The following is a 15,564-nucleotide window of genomic DNA, read 5'->3' as shown; positions in this document are numbered from 1 at the left end:
CCATATGTCAACGTTTCCTGTAATAAGTCCATTGACTAATGGGCTCACAAACACAGCGAAACCAATTTACCAGTATTTGTACAAGTATCTATATGGAAAATAAGAGAGGGTTGCTTTTTAGCCCTCCTCGTTGTTGGCTGCCCCGCACACGGGAGGCATAATGTAGAATTAGATTATTAGAGACTGGAGGGTGCAGCTGAGTTGACGAGATAAGCCGTCGTCGCGTACCTCCCACCAGCAGCATTTTTCAAAATTGGAAATTGCTAAAATTAAGCTCATTCTTTGGCTCTTCATTTCAGAGTGAAAACGCCTCAAAAAAAGTCTTCTCCTTCTCGACTTGAGCTCATTAAGGAGCACGGCGGAGATGAGCCCAAGATTTTTGAGAACAGGAAAGGGTAAATGTCCGAGGAGGGTGTTGTTTGTTGCGACGTCATTCGTTGCGGACTGGTTGGGCTGGCCGCAGGGCTATTTTGCGAAAAAGAATTCCTCCTCCTCCTCCGAGTGGTATTAAGCAAGTCGTAGGATAGGCAGTAGCAGTTAAACTTACACTTGGTCGAGATACGTATTGAGGAGCGTTACATTTTGCTACTTTACTTCACGGTGTTTTTGCCAAGGTTTAGCATCCATAAGGAAGAACGTACAGTTGGTTACTATTCAGTTGCTTCTTCTTATTTGCTCCTCCACGCTTTAATTTTATCCACCTGGCTCATCATCATGTAGCTGAGTGAGTCTACACGGACGTCTTTGGTTCATGGTCCTCTATAGGAAATAATAATCTACCTGCTGCTGTCTACCTCTCGCTTTGATTTACAGTGATTTTATACTTTCCACTCTCCCTTCAACATCTACTGACTTGGAAAAGTTCCCTCTCAAAAAACTGAAAATTGGGCGAGTGAAGGAGAGAAGCGATGAAATGAAGGTGTGCAACGTTGAGTTACCAACCTGAAAGCTAAACAGTCTGGGAAGCGTAACGGATGTCGAACAAAAGCGGTTTTCGTAAGCGTCCCATTCTACGGAAGGATGTTTGGTGGGAGTTACACACACCGCATACGTTACAAGAAGTTGAGGAGATGCTGCTCTATCTTTTCTGCCTCAATATTGTTACACTCTTGGGCAGTAACCAGTCATAATGGCAACGATGCTATTGTTGGAAACGCGAGAGAGGAACCGGTCAACCACCACAAGTTCACCGCACAATAATATTCGACAAGATGTGAAAACCATTGGGAGCGAAAAAAAGCATGGAGGGTAGAATTTGCTTTCGTAATATTATTGGATTTCATTTGGTCCTTTTCCATCAAATAATGGATCATCCGTCGCTGTTCCCTCTGTGCGTGGAGCATCTCTGGGGCTGGGAGGATGACGACCATGTTTCGTGAATCTCGACTGCATTATTATTACACTCGTCCTGAAACTGCGATGCGACCTGATTACTCCTTTCAAAGGGAGATTAATGGACGGCCAAATTGCATTCCCTCAAAGAGAGAACAAATCCGAATTGCTTTTCCCACTATTCTATTATTATTGTAGGCAATCCATAATTTTTGAAACCTAATTTGGTCAAAAAAGGTAATTTGCACTTGAATTCCTCCCCCCAAAATTGCATTCCTTTCATCACATTTGTCGTGCAGAGGTAAAGCAAAGTGGATCCTCCATTATCATTAACTTTACTGTTAACTTTATAATTTAAATGGAATTGCAGAGCAGCAGACACTATCGAAATAACAGGGACCGAGTAAACTTGGCAATATCATCATCATCATCATCAGCAACAAAGTGCGGATTTTCGCACTGGCCGAAAAAGGCAGGCTGACATGGTAATGTACATACACATGGCGAAATGCAATTACTGCCAATTACTGTACATTGATGTTGAACATTATTCATCATTTTTATTCCCCTTCTTTCTCGTCTGCGTGGCGGACGGACGACGCTGCATGACTCATTCTTCCCGATTTAATTTACTTCCACATCCATCCAGCCCACTCGTGTGTAATAAATAATGGAGCAAATCACCCCCCGAATGCAACCACCGCAACGTGGAATAATGGGAGCAGTGCTGTATCGGAAATGGTCACCAACCAACCAACCAACCCTCTTTGCAAATAAACCCAAGTTGGTGATTTGGCAAACATGCAAATCCTCAATTTCTGTCGTCGCCCCTCCGACTTGTTGTCCAACAAAAGATTTCATACCCTCAAACGCTGCGTGATCGACGCACACGTTGGGAAGTTTGGAGCTCACCCCAAATACAGCTTTATCCTACTCCAATTTAATCCACCAACGACATATCCGCCAACCGACGACTATTATGCACGCCGGCCTTTAAATGGAACTCTCGACTACGTAAAGTAAATCGCAATCAGGAAATGAGATGAAAATGAGCGACTCTGAGCCGGAGATGAAAAGGTGCCACGTGACAGACGGGAGGAGGGGAGTGGGCAACGGGAAAGTGGATTCTTATCTCAAAACACTCGTAAACCCTGGAGTAAAACCATCCATTTGCATTGGAGGTTATATTTCCTGCAGAGAGAAGTGCAGAAATATAACCTGCCCCACACACCCCACGACACCCTGCTTTGTGGGCACCACACCCAACTCAAAACTAGACTCATCCCTACAGCTTATTTATTCGAGTGCAATAAATACGTGCAAAATTTCCTGGAGACATTTTACGACCCAATTAAAACCAGCTACGCATTGAAACTTTACGAGTATCGGGATCGGAGTATCTAAATATTTACCATGCATGCACTCAGGGTTGGAAAGGTGGAGGAAGTTGTGCAGCGATTGCAAGGTCTCAGAAGGCGTGGGGTACGGGAGGAGAAAAGTAAAAGTGGAAATGAGCAGCTGAAGTCATTAGCATCAACTAACTAACACCGGTTCCCCTTAACTAACCAACAACTGGCTAACGACTTTATATTCCTCCTCCACGCACAGATTTCCCCAAAACGCTGCAAAACTTGGGAAATCACTCCTGCTTTTAATGGAATCCACTAAAACAAAAGTTTATCCTCCTACGAACGACTCGAACTCAATCCTTGCTGGCCAAATGCAAGGAAATTAGGAATTAAGGGTTGAATTCACCCACGCATGAAGGAGCACCGCAATGCCAATTCTCTCCACTGCACATACCAGCAGAAGAAACAATTTAACAAACCGGATCAGCCAGGTCCCAGCGCAATCCGCTCATGGTTAGGATAATTATAATTATCATGCCAATGCTGGTGGAGTAAAATAATTATTCAGATCCGAGTAAGCCAACCAAACACTTGTTTTGATGGAGCTTATCCATCCCGTCGTAGTTGCAGAATTTGAGTCATTTCTCAGACCCCAACTCTTACATTTTATTGTTTTAAAGGCGAGCGTACATCGTTTTGACGCGTTATTGATATTATTGTTATTGCCGCACGACTCGAGCGTGCTTACACTGCCATCCACTGTACCCATCTTAAATATGCACTTAAACGCCACGACGAGTACGACGGTGCATGCATTTGTAGAGCAAAGTTATTGATTGACTGGTTGCATCGCCTGCACTGAAGTTGGACTTGGCCGTCGCCCCCGCATCCGAGTTGTTGTGACTCGTGCGTCGGAGTATTTTTGAATTTACTGACACATGCACTTATTCACTTCCTCTCGGCTGTAGCCTCGTCGTGCGTTCTTGTGCCAACCCACCCACCCGTCCACTCTCCGCCATGATTAGATTAGTCGTCGTCGTAGCATGGGACTGAGGGATTGATTGAGGGTGATAGGTCAACACGAGACAACATTCACCTCTATCCGTGTGCATGGCTGGATGGATGGATGATTAGATGGAGAAACGAGAGTCTGGAAACGAGCTGCATTTATTTTCCCTACTGTTTGTCTTTCACTTTGTGCATGGCTCATCGATCTGGTGGGTCAGACTGGTGACTAATCGTCCGTTTTTAGCTGTGTGGACTTACCTACCCAAGAACATAATGCATAATGGGATTCCTCCCTTTCCCCCGCTTATTTCTTGCCCAGAGAGAAAGTCGACTGTCTGATTCACCCAAATTTCCCATTACATTACGACGACAAAGGCTGAGGAGGGAGTGGTGCGAATGACAAATCGGCCAACTGCAGTCCGTGCCATCCAATCCACTTCATCAGGTTGGAGAAATCATTACGGGATTTCTTCTCCGAGGAGCATTTACAGAACTGGCTTATTTATACGCAACAATAAATCGCCTGTCTCCTCGTCTTATTAAATACCGAGCCTCGAGTGCAAATATTTCGATGCGAGACTGCATATACGAATGTGAAATAATGTGAACTGCATGTAATGTGAAGTGTTTCTCATCAAGGATATTATGTATCATGAACACACTCTCGCTCTCGTCGTCAGCCCTCTCGGCCAAGACGCTTTGCTATCTCGATACTCTCTCGATATTAATTTGGAGGTGCGAGATAAGATCCTCCTCAGCACAGAGCTTCGTTGAGGGATGCTCATTATGAAAATCACAATGCTCTCCTTCATTCCCTATTTATCTGTGCCCACAAGGCAGGAAGATTCTGCCCGTGTGTGTATAAAAGTATGCAGGAGGAGAAAAATGAAACGCATCAATTTGACATTGAAATATACTACTGAGCGAGTGGAATAAGTGTCTTTATCTCAACCTCACTTTACTTCGATGACCTGAAGATAACGACCACGAACAGTGTATGGCGTAGACGTACAAGCGCATACGACGACACGTAAGCAAGTACATACGTTTGTTTGCAGCTGTTTTGTGGGGGTTGTGCACAGTTGGAAAATCAATTCTTGAGCTTCAATTTTAATAATGCATCAAAAGAACAAGATTGGTGAGGGAGATAAATCCATTTTTGCCCGTCGTTCCCGTTGCATTTAGTCAACCACCACCACCACCACTGCGCCTTATCTCCAAACTAATTCAATTCAACCCTCGAATGTATTTAGTAGAGAATATGAGAGAGCATCATGTCCATGGATCGGCTAGCTTGTAATTCCTTTGTAATTTATAATTTGTAATAAAACTGTTCCTCGATCGTCCTCGTCCTCCGCAGTCCTGTCTTGTCTCGCATAATTGAATCGCCCCAAGATATTTGTGTAACTCATTGTTTTCTAAATGGACAATAAATCATGAGTGGAATTGATGGAGATAAATTCAAATCAACAAGTCGAATCCATCAGCATCTTCATCTTTTAGTCGACCATGTCCGTTCTACACGGATAGGATTTTTGTGTCCCACCGACCATAGCACTTACTTGCCATGCATGCTTGATGATAAAACACGAGACATGATTACTGATTGACAGTCCCATTCCGTACTTATTCTCTTCTTCTTCCAACAACATCTGCCATGGCTGATATTTTCGTCTCCTTGCAAGCAGGATCCACCATTTTCATCGTTATTCAACCAATTTTTCTAGCCGTAGCACAAGCCGTGAAGAAGATGGGAACACGTACGCACACGCTACTGACTGCCACCAAATAAGTGATAATGACATTGACAATTGACAACGGGAGCGAGCGAGGGACGACAATGGAGGACGGAAGGAAGGGTTAAATGACGACGAGGATTTCAATTTTCTCGCTTTTAAAATCACCTAAAAGGTTGACTGAGAGGTTGGCTGTATTTGGCTTGATGACAATGCCCGTAAATTGGTCCAACCTTCCCCTCGTCTTTTCCATACACTCACTTCTCGTCTCATCCTCAGACGACTCATTTGCTGCAGAAAACACCAAGAGTGCAAGCAGTGCAGGAGTTCTCAGGGTTATTATTATTGCGGTCTGGTTGGTGGCTGTTGTTATGAAATCAAGGTAAAGTCACACAAAGTTTACTAGACCTGCTTGTCCATCAAATGCCTAATAGACCGACCATGTAGAATGGCTTAGGAGGAGAGAGATGACCCACCACAAAACTGATAATCACCATATCTTTAATGTCTAAAAAAATATTATGTGGGAATAAAAGTGCATAAACTTTTATTATGTGTACGCATGCACATGATGTACTTTTGATTGGTTGTGCTGTGTAAAATATGCAGCACAACAGCGCAGTAGGACATAGCGATGGACGGAATATTTAAATTTATCAAAATCAAGCTGCCACAGAAGGAAGAAGGGAATCCGTCAGTCCGAGAGGTGAGTTTTTCATCCCCTGCTCAACCTCCTCGGAGGAGGAAATGGATGGACTGCTGATAACACGAGGAAGAAGACCCTGCACAATCTCACTCCCTTGTTATTCGAGGGAAGGAGGAAGGGAATGAAAAAGTGTTTATGTATTCACATCAGCTACATTCAAAAGATTCCACTTTGTTTATTACCATCAACATGATCAGACCAAGGAGGCATCAACTCTCATTTCTCTCCTCCATGCGCCATGACTTCACAAAGCAGTACTCAACCAATACCAATGCCACGCCACAACCTTTGCTCACATTCCAAGCCAATCTTCAAATCAATACTCTCGACTTTTGGAATTCTAACGAATGCTAAATGGATCGTCTCCGTCTAAAATTTGTCACTCCATTGCTCCAATAATCTCAATTAGAAATTTATAACTTTGTTTGAAAGTGGTTCTCAAGAAAAAAGATAGGAATATGGATGGGAAAACATGATAAAAATGTTGATTGTGGGGTTATTAAGTAGCTTCAGCTACTTTATGTGAAGACTTTGTCTGTCTGTCTGTCCGTCTGTCTGTCAGCAGGATATCAGGAGAACGGATCGAGATAATCGAAATCGGTTTTCGCCATCATACATAGGACCCCAGGGGGAGGATCCTATCAACTTTTGGGGGCAACCGGACCACACCCCCTTTGGCGACAGGGGGTGTGGTCGGGGCAAAATGAGATTTTTAGTGCAATTTAATCTATAGGTGAAATAGAGTAAAATTATGTGTTCCGGAGTTGTGCCACACCCCCTCGGCGCCAGGGGGTGTGGTTGGGGCAAAATGAGATTTTTAGTGCAATTTAATCTATGGGTAAAATTAGGTGAAATTGAGTGAAATTAAATGAAATTAAGTGAAATTAAGTGAAATTAAGTGCTTCCCCGATTGTGCCACACCCCCTCGGCCCCAGGGGGTGTGGTTGGGACAAAATGAGATTTTTAGTGCAATTTATTCTATGGGTAAAATTAAGTGAAATTGAGTGAAATTAAATGAAATTAAGTGAAATTAAGTGAAATTGAGTGTTTCCCCGATTTTGCCGCACCCCTTCGGCGCCAGCGGGTGTGGTTGGGGCAAAATGAGATTTTTAGTGCAATTTAATCTATAGGTGAAATAGAGTAAAATTATGTGTTCCGGAGTTGTGCCACACCCCTAGGCGCCAGGGGTGTGGTTGGGGCAAAATGAGATTTTTATAAAAAATTAATCTATAGATGAAATAGAGTGAAATTAAGTGTCCCCGAGTTGTTCCACACCCCCTCGTCGCCAGGGGGTGTGGTCGGGGCAAAATGAGATTTTTACAAAAAATTAATCTATAGGTGAAATAGAGTGAAATTAAGTGTTCCCGAGTTGTGGTGGGACCGTTTGGGGTGAAGTACGTCTGAAGCTACTTCCGTATGCGACGGTTTATTAGTAAGAAAAACAACATTATCGGAGGAGGAGTGACTACATTATGATTGTTTGTGACGTGAAACAGGATTCTGAGAGTGAAATCTGTCTATAAAACCAACCCAAAATCTTGGAGTGAGTAAACATTACTGTCGAGAATTGTCCCCTCGTTGCACATATCCAGCACTGGAAGATCTTTGTAAAGAGGGAAATGAAATAACGATCGCTCTAATAAAGGCGATTGTTATTCATTTATTGCATTGGTGGGAATTAAGATAACGAATATTTATGGGGACAAAGACCAGGAGCAGGACCAGCTTTACAAATAAACGAGATTAAAATCTATTGTTAAATGTTGGTTTTGATATGAAAATTTATTGCTGAATTTACCCAGTTGTACTTTTTCATAACTCGCATAAGGGACAATAAAGGAGCAACTATTTTATGTCTCTCTGGATTCCGGGTACTCTGGGTTCGATATGATCCATGACTTTGAACTTTTCTCAAAGTCAAGTTCTGGATTCAATTTCAAGATTCAGTGAATTTCTCAACTTTTCTCTTAAATCTTTGTTACGCATCTATCTCTTTAGAATGTTTGTACACAAGGAACGAGGCGTCTTCTTTCCTTCCTGTCAAATTCCTGACTCATTTCCTCTCGCAAAATCTTACGTAAATAAATCCTTAAATTCTGGACTCTTTATCCATCCATCCAACAATCGGATAAAATTACAGCGAATGAAAATAATTGAAGGGCGAGCTAACAATAAAACTGATCATTGTCGAACCAGAAATGCTTTGAAAGTAAATTGCTTTCGTGCTTTTCACAGAGAGAGGAAAAAAACTTTGGTCTGCAATTCAGTTATTGTAACATGACAGTGACGTTCCGTGACATTCCTGTCTCTCCGTCCTGTCGCAGGAATAATGCGGAATAATAGAATTATTTATTTTATTGCACTTTCTCACAGGGTATACGTATGTATGATAATAGTGCCATTTCATCGTCACGATATGATTATGGCTTCCTTGTCCGCAAATAAGAAGATGAAACCACACAACGGAAGGAATGAGGCTGGTTTATAGTTTATGCTACCAGTTTTCGGAGTCCTAAAACTAGGGTCATAAATTAGAACCATTTTACCACGTATTAAATCAGGAATCTGCATACAAAAGTGCAAAACCCGATTAGCAAATTCCACCCGAATAATAACACTGCGATAATGCGGCCAGGATTCTGACCTCCTGATAATAATGGCAGCGTCGACTGGAAATGAATCATTTCGAAGAGTGCAGAAGGTGAGGAAAGTACGAACGATACACAATACACAGGCTGATGGTGGAACTTGGTGGTTGTTGGCTGGATCTGCCATAATTCGCCAGACTCAAGTATACATAAGCACACTGCATTAAATCATTTTTACCAAATTATCATCATTACTCTCGCATCATCCTCACCACTCACCACTCAAATTCGTATTTCGTACAGTACCTATGAACGCATTTTATGTCTTTTAACTACAGAACAAAGTAATTTGCCAAGTCAAAACCAGAAAACCCAGTCCTTTCTGCTGCTCAGTGCTCAAATTACTACTTGCCCTCTGCTGAATATTCAATTCATCCCTCCTCTGGACATTTACGCCATGTCTGGCCAAAGACATTAAGCATTTCTGTGCGGCGCTATGGCTGGAATTTGCAAATAATGGCACAGCATTTTATCATGATGGAATACTGAGCGAGTTCCGACTGCAAATGGTGTCGAATAAGAGATCCACATCCTCCAACAAGAAATACATAATGCGCTTATTGTCATAATAAATTGCATGAAAAACAATTTTCTGCAAAAATGCTGGAAACGCGAGTTGAATACTAGGTTTGCGTGACAAAAAATGGTGTGGTTTGTATGGATCGTAATGCTCTCGCGGTTATCAGCATTGTCACCGTGCTAGTCAAAGTTAGGTACGAGGTTTGAAACTTGGTGGTCTGACAGAATCTGAGTGAACGTGTTTTGAGCAGGTCTGATGCTCATTAGTTCCAAACAGGCTGAAATTGAAGTCAATGAATTAATTCTGCATACCTATGTATCCGAACGCAGGCCTTGTTGCTGGCTGGAGATTAAATGCCATATTATGCGCATTTTTGGAGTGCAGGGTTTAATTTAAGAATTTCAAGGTCCTTGGGTTTTGGTTTGGTGTCATGCTCTGTTTATTATTTTAGGAGATAGTTTAGCATTTTTGTGGAAAGTATTTTTATCCTCGTCTAAGTACCAGCCAAAACTCATCTCATTTTGAGGATTTGGACTCCCTAAATAGCGACATGTGTAAGTGTCAGCCAACGTAAGCACAAATCAGTCAGCCAGTCATGATGAATGCTGATGAAATGTTTACGAGCAGCTTTTTTGCACGTTCCCATTTGTACCGTGGAGAAATCATCCCTGCCTAATTTTTACAACACCATCCCACGAATTTCAGAGTTTAGCCAATTCTAAAAAAAATCCCCACTCCATAAATACTTGTGTAAACGTGGTGAAGGCAGAAATCTCCCATTTCCCAATTGTGATACAATAATTGAGAGGAATTTCTGGACGTGCGTGCACTCCAATTTTCATCCGAGTCCAAGAGTAGGTAAGAGCGGATTAGCTATCATGCTACACCTGGGTCTTCCTGACCAGGAGGAAGCTGGGCTGGGCATGTGAAGAACTGATGATGAGTCACGTCCTCGGTCGTCAAGTCATCTTTACTCAAATTGGTTTAGATTACAATACGTCTTCTTGTGCTCGAGTTGAAAAGTAACTGGACACTTTTTTTTTAGCTTCCTTATTCCACTTTGACTGAGCAACCAATCATCTAGGAAGAACCACTTTGAAAGAGAACCATGCACATTACGACCGACCGACAAACTCATAATCTGAAAGTAATCGAAGAATTACAGTTACTCGTCATGTCAAACCATCGCATTTCCCGTCCTGAACTAGTAACCGTACTAATGATACCAAGGAGCTATACATCTCTCTGGTAATCTGAGACATTCATATGCAAAATAATTTGCTACACATTTGGCGACGTTTGGTAATCTGAGACATTATAGGTTATTGTCTTTTGTGCTGAAAACTGAACCCATAAATATTTGGCCTGATTTAACTGCGCATTTTGCTCATGAAATTACCAGTTGGGCGTCAAATTGGATAAATCTTCTCATGAATTGGTAGCATCATCACAAGGCAGTGAATCATAATTATATAAATTCCTTCGCTATGCACACATGAGTACTTGGACGAAAAAGTCACATAAAGATAAAGACTTGGCTGGACCTCGTAAAATACTTTGAGCCATTCATTTTTATTAATGTCATATTTATTTAAAACTACAGCCACTAATGCCACTTAATTACCCATGCTGACATAAAAACAGAGTCGAATTAAATGAGGGTTGGCAAAGTCTTATTTAGTTCTGCTTACATATTTATTCTTGGGTGACTCATGTCGCAGGAATGTGTTGACCATTTTCAATCAATCGTCATCGCGTAGCAGAAAAAAATGACATACATGTGAACGTTTATTTTTTTGTGGCTTGTGCGTAGTGACAACTGCCACCACCATGACACATACCTTAATTACTTGTGCATATAAACGACGTTGTAGTTGATACGTGGACTTTTCTTGTATGAAATGTTTACATGTTCGCCTCAAAGAAATTCCGCAATGTGTAAACATGAATGAATGCATACGCCAAAAATGTTTAATTCCCACAAATTCTCGGATCAACAACAACAACAACGTATTAACGACCAAGTAATAACTGGTCTCACTGGTTCATCGCGTTTTTTCCACGATGAGACTACATGAGCGAGTGCGTAAAAACAGGCAAATTATTATAGTGCGAAGAAGTGTGTGTACTGTGTAGGTTCTCAATAATTAGAACGATATCGAAGAGCGAATCAGTGCAGCCAGTTACAAAATAATCTAATTCGTGCATATAATTCAAAACAAAATTAATTATAGATAACAATACATGATGTGATAGAAGCACCATCACCCAACTTGCAGAGCAGAAGGCTATATAAAAAACTTGAGTAATTTACATTCAAATCACACAAGTTAAAAAAACTGATCTCCAAGTCGCATTGTTAAGTCGCATTTCGGTTACATTTGCATTTTCTCATATTTCCAGTTATTGACAACACAGGTTGCACCAGGACAAATAAATATTCGCCCAAGTATGTATGCCCAGTAAGCCCAGTAGCAGGCTACAATTTCTCAGCTTATTTACAATGCACAGCCAGAAAAATTAAGATTTCTGTCATTTGTCAAACTCAAGTGCAAAGTCACTTTGTCGGAATACACGGATGGTGCTTGACGGAGGAGTTAATTTTTGCCATTAGCGGATTATGATTAGCCGGCACCTTTATCTAATGTGTAGCCGACATTATCGTCTCATCACGAAAATCATCCTAGACCAACGAGTTTGTCAGAGTTGAAAATTTTTGCCACTGTTATGAAACCTCGCGTCGGATGCGTGCATAAATTTTCCTCTGAACATGCAGGCAGAAAAGTATTCGAGAAAGTTGGGGAGATTCTTTGAGGAATAATTAAAAGCGCAGGCTGCTTCAAGTATGTAACCGCATCGTCTCATGTCGTGTACAGTTTTGATCTCTCGTGGTCTCTGAAAAAACTTTTGTCGTCTCACACCACTTAAATTTGTAGTGGTGGATGGAGGAGGGTTTGAGCAAACAGTACTTGAAAGCAGCAACTTTTGTATCATCATTTTACGACGCGAGACAACATTGAACTTTGCGCTCGTCGTCCAACTTTTCAAAACGCGTCCGCCACACGAGCAAATACATAAAGTCAAGAAATATCAGAGTCAATTGAGAGTGCATCCTCTCTTCGGGCGGGCGTAATTGATATGTCGATACTCGATAAGCCCAGCTCTCTAACCTCCGCATTCAACTATGTGTACAGTCCTCGATGCTTACCGCCGAGCCGTTTACTATTTTTTTTCTTAACGCTCGCTTTACACAACTTCCGACTTTCGACATTTTACACTCGACGATTGGCTGTTGTACAAACGGATAAAATCTCTTCAATTCACCTCTTTTCTTTCCAACTGCAACCCTTTGAAAGCCAGGATTGCGGAGATAAACTCTTCTTAATTGACACAAACTCCTTATTTGCATTGAAAATGACAGTTGGTGAGTTGAGGGAGGTTGAAAATTTGGGAATAACAATGAAACATCGATTTGCTCAATTTACATGGCCATTTAGAGTCAAGTGCATCTTGTGAAAAGCGAGCTTTTAAAATTACAATGCATTTTGGTCGTTTCCCCCGATGACGCAGAGTAAATTAAGTTGATGTGGCTTTATCTTTCGTATTTACAGGCATGCAGAATTTGTAGAGAGAGATCTCTTTTGCCTATTGAGAAATGCGGACAAAAAGTGTGAAACGATTCCTGTGACAGTTCCCGTTACGTAATGCCACATCGGGCGACTTGGCCATAATCGAATGGAGTCAGCAAGTAATGGCTCGAGACAAAGGAATCAGCTTTAACAATGTGTTGATTAATCTCCTCGCTAAACTTCCCATCTGTGCAATTTTCTACAAAGCCACGACTCCTCGACTTCTATCTGCTCTGTGGATCTCTGCAAATGCCTTTGCGTATGTACTTGTGCCCTTGCATACGTACGCATGGTAGCTGGGAAGGAAGGAAACGATTTGTTTGGCTGCTAATTTTCATTTTTAGTTTGCAAAAAAACCGTAGGTTTACATAGTTTGCTATTTGCAAGCTTTTTACAAAAAAAAACACCAAAGAAGCGTCGATTTACAGTAAAAATGTAACCACAATGCTCTTTGTACCTGATATGTACTTGGTTCAATATTTGAATAACTGCTTATAGCCAAAGCACATTCCCTTGTAGCGTTACCCATTCCACACAAATCCAAGCAGTTAACTCGTTCTTATCATGTGGAGGAATTCTCTTGTGTTGCGCATTGTCATTTTTTACGGGGTTGGTTGGAAGGAAGGTTACAACAAAAAAGCGTAACCCGACAAATCTAAAGTATCTTAATCTTTCTGGTGTGGAATTCATCAGGTAGTGGTGCACACGGGGAGGATCAGTAATAATGGTGTGGTCGAATAAAGGTTGAGCATGTCTGGTTCTTCTGACTCACTCTCATTGTCCTAAATCCAACGAGTGTGAGACTTTGTACATAATTTTTTTAAGGATGGAATTCATAACTGAATGCGTACACATTTCTCCCAAAACCAAACCACATTGTAGAGGAACATGATATATGTGACTTAGTTTGGTGTGGTATACATAAGTACGCTGGGAATATGTAACGGTTGATCGTATACTGGTTGACAGTTCTCTCTCATTTCGTGTCCTGCTCAAATAAATGGGTGGAATGGTAATGTTTGAAATATGGGAAATTGACTATTTCAAGATGCGAGATTTTCCCAAAAGCACTTACTGAAAATGTCTGAAGACTGAGTGACAATGACACCTCGACATCAACCAGACCCGGACCAGTCTCACTCGCCATACAAACTTTCAAATCCCTAAAACTCCTCGGCTCAGGAAATCTTATCCTCTCTCCGCTCCTCCTAACTTCCAAATAATAATGCTTCGATTTATTCCTCACCCTCACCAACCAAACCAACCTGCTCAAAATACACATATTATTCTCAATACCATAACATGCATCACTTCATTTCACTTGTCACGTCTCTTGTCACAATCTCAAACGGACAAAATCTGGCCAGTCTCTCTCTCAAGTAATTCTGCTTGTGAGTGAGTGAGTAAAGGATCAATACGGAAAACGGATGGATTTAAAGACAATATTCCCATTTATCCAGATCAGGATTCAAAGACAAAAGGCACAATTGTTCTGCCTCTTCCACTCGATGATGATTAAACATTAAATGGATTAAGTGGTGATGACGACGATGATGGAGACGCAGACGACGACAAGTGACTGGTTTTTGGGGGATGACACATTCACAGGACATTAAAATTGAACCCTGACAAGAATAGCTATATTGACAGTGACTGTTGAACAAGGAAATTCCAGTCCAGATTCAACTTATTCTCATTTTTGGTGGGTCTGGTTTTTTTCAAGAAAAAGTGGTCAGCCAGTCAAGCCAAGAAAAAACGTATAAATAATTCCGTCATCATTTTAATTCTTCAAACAGAATCTGACAAAGAGTCAAAAAATTAATTTACAAACTTCTTGTCAGTTCCCCATAAAAGTTAATAAAAGTTTTATTACTTGAGTATCTCTCCCTCTGATTCTCCTACCCAATCTTGTGAGTCCATCACATTTCTCTCATCCCTCCCAAACTCCCAACTAATAAAGCTCCTCAAATAAAGGAAAAGCTGTTCCGGCAACAGTTCCACTTCTGTTTTCTATGCATTTTATTCCATACCCACTACTGCTTGTGCTCATTAGGATTCATTTCACTCATGGTGCGCCATGTCCAAACCAACCTTAGAACTATCCCATTACAGAACTAATTGGTAGACAAACAAACCGACGAGCGTGGTGCAAGAGCAGGAATAAATCCGATTTTTCTGCCTTTTGTTGCAAAGAAGCTAGGAGTGGAAAAAGTCTTGAGCGGAAAGCTTCCCTCAAGGCGTCGTGGTGCAAAAGGAGCTGTGTGGCATGGCAGTGTCTTTTTCTATTCAGAATGATCCTCGCTTAATAAGAGTGACAGTTGGTGAGACAGATGATGATGATGAGATGTTGAACTTGATTTCACAGCAAAGATGATTCACGCCAATGGATGTGAAAAATTGATGATTCACTTTTATCTGGCCAACAGCAGAACAAAAAATCGAGTCATTGTAGTCGTTCGTTACATAACAGAGTGGAGGAAGGAAGAAGGATATTTGTATGTGTAACTGTTGCACTTTTTTGCATGATTTCATCCTATTCATCTTCTCCTTTATGTTGGTCGTTATAATAAGACGAGTAATTTGATTTTTTTTCTTTCTTCTTCTATAGTATCACGACTTTGTATTACTATTTGAGC

General features: G+C 41.3%; 1 protein-coding gene across 1 annotated transcript in view; it reads right to left on the bottom strand.

Annotated features, from left to right (window-relative positions):
- LOC110859280 (enolase-phosphatase E1) overlaps positions 1 to 15,564 on the bottom strand; it is a 38,705-nt gene that overhangs the window by 22,646 nt on the left and 495 nt on the right. The gene's annotated exons all lie outside the window — the stretch shown is intronic.

The sequence above is a fragment of the Folsomia candida genome, unplaced genomic scaffold (genome assembly GCF_002217175.1).
Source record: "Folsomia candida strain VU population unplaced genomic scaffold, ASM221717v1 Fcan01_Sc025, whole genome shotgun sequence".
Lineage (NCBI taxonomy): Eukaryota > Metazoa > Arthropoda > Collembola > Entomobryomorpha > Isotomidae > Folsomia > Folsomia candida.
Note: the sequence above shows the minus strand (reverse complement) of the source record. Positions and strands in the feature narration are given on the sequence as shown.